Source organism: Desmodus rotundus, chromosome 8 (genome assembly GCF_022682495.2).
Source record: "Desmodus rotundus isolate HL8 chromosome 8, HLdesRot8A.1, whole genome shotgun sequence".
Classification (NCBI taxonomy): Eukaryota; Metazoa; Chordata; class Mammalia; order Chiroptera; family Phyllostomidae; genus Desmodus; species Desmodus rotundus.
The window spans coordinates 44826690-44828890 of NC_071394.1; the positions used below are offsets into that span (position 1 = coordinate 44826690).

Genomic DNA, 2201 nt, shown 5'->3' on the forward strand with positions numbered 1-2201 from the left:
ATATCCCCACATGTAGCACCCTCACCCACATCAGAACCACAAGGAGAAGAGGATCTATTCCCCTCCCCCTCTGCCCCTCCCCCCACCGTGGGCCAGCGTTTCTCCCCTCCCCAGGGGAGCCTTGGGCAACAGTCAGAAGTCAGATTCCTCTGGTAACCTACTTCCTACCTGCAGTGCTCAGAGGCGCCGATTCACAGTTGCCTCTGGCTCTCCTGGCATCTGCCTGGTCTTGCCTCTATTGTGCAAGCTAATCACACCTTAGGGTCTACATGTGGGCAGAACATTGTTCTCAGGCTACAGGTTTCACCCTGTGGGCACTTGCACTCCCTGGCACTCTAATGTTATGTTTATTGCACTGTTTTCCAATAATTTCTGTTGGACCTTGTTGTGTTACTAAACAAATAGTAAGTTTATTTATGGCTAAAATACCTGTTTGAATCTCCCGCAGCTTTTTCTCAGTGGAAGAGAAATCTGTTGACTTTGATTGGGCACATACTGCAAATAGAACATCACCAGACATCACCACAGGTAGGTATAATACAGCTCCACATTGAAGATATCAGGACACTGATGGTCACTACCACTTGTTAGATGCCACACTGTCCTCAGAGATTAAGCCCACCTGGAAAATGGTGGTGAAAGATATTTAGGCAGCTGGCAGGGCAGTGAGGGTGAGCTGTGGTGGCTGGTATGTGAGAGGGTTTGTGGGAGCAAATACATGTTTTTTTATTTTTTTCCCTGTCAACCTTATTTCCACTCTGTTAAGAGTTTGTGGAAGAACAGCTTAAGATAACTCAGTGGTTGCTCCTACCCACTCAGGGGCCTGCGCAATGGGGGTTGCAGACCTGTCTTCAGTGGCAGCTGCATGCTGCAGGCTTCAGTGGGCAAGTGCTGGACAGACTCAGGGAGCACCTACGCCTTCTGGCCAGTCTGAGACCGCAGGTTGCGCAGCAGGTTGCGCAGCTCTCTGGAGCTGCAGCTGTCCATTCCCCCAGAAATGCCTTCCTGGCCACAGCCTTTTTGGCAGCTGCCTGCTCTTCCTTCTCAACCTCTTCAGGATCTCTGCAGAAGCAGAGATCAGGCAGGACTTCCCATGGCTGGACACACATGCACAGAACTTCCCCAGGCCAGCATCCACCGCATCAGACCTACTGAGTGAGCCCCCTTGATGTTCAAGGGATGGCAATGTCCCCATAGCGCAGAGGAGAGTCTGTGTGACACAGAGCAGTGATAGGTAGGTTGCCATAAGATGGCTCTGTGACAGGCCGGTGGTCAGCCCTGGGATCGGTACCCACCGGAAGCCTCGGCTCCAGGAAACCTGTCTGGACCTGGTTAGTGAACGTTCCAGGAGTGAAGTGCTCAGCGGTAGGATGGCCGCAGGGGCAGTGGCTGGCTTCAGCACAGCCCACTGGCCAGTGTTCCTGGACGAGGTGACACTGACAGCAGCGGGGTTTTCGATGGCCACAATGGCACGAGCCGTCGGCAGAAGCTTCTCCCAGGTTCTCTTCAGGTTTATGATGTGGATGCCATCACTTTTCCTCTTGTACTGTGCCGTTTGGAAGTCCAGCTTGGTGCCACCTCAGTGGGTTCCTGCTGCAAGGAACGAGAGGACATCCTCCTCCTTCATTTGCAGGACATCAAGGGCTCCGGACATTGAGAGAGCTTCCCTGTAAGGTATGTGGGAACCAAGAACAACACCGCACTGACCCCTCTCCAGCTGAAGCGGAAAGACAACTGTATGTTTAAAGGAGGACTTTTCTTAAGTTGTGCTTATGATGGCAATGTAACTTTCCTCAGTCTCCCCACAAAACCTTTAGTAAAATCTAAAACATTGACCAGTTAACAGTGGAGTTTGATTTCCTTTTGGGAAAAGTGAGAAAGAGCTAGGTGCTTTATTGTGGGCATAGGAGAGGTCTTCAGGGAACTAGTCATATCTGAGTTGTGTTTTCCAGAGTAGTTGCTGCAGTTACACCTAATAACATACCGTACATTTGTTTCTGTCCACACTCTTTGGTCTGATTCCCCACAAAAGCGGGGGTTTGGGGTGGGGGAGAGCATCATGATATCACTAGAGGATGAGAACTAGGCTTCCCCCTACATGTTCTGGGTGTCAGCCTCACATTTGGCTTTGTTTGTTAATGTTGTTTTCTTCATCTCTGTTTCTATATTTACAACTTCCTCATCAACTTACACTCAGCTGC

The 2201-nt window shown here is 50.4% G+C and overlaps 1 pseudogene; it reads right to left on the reverse strand.

The window, feature by feature from the left end:
• Positions 1 to 784: 784 nt before the first annotated feature.
• On the reverse strand, positions 785 to 1654 carry LOC128781521 (small ribosomal subunit protein uS2-like; annotated as a pseudogene).
• Between the last annotated feature and the right edge of the window lie 547 nt (positions 1655 to 2201).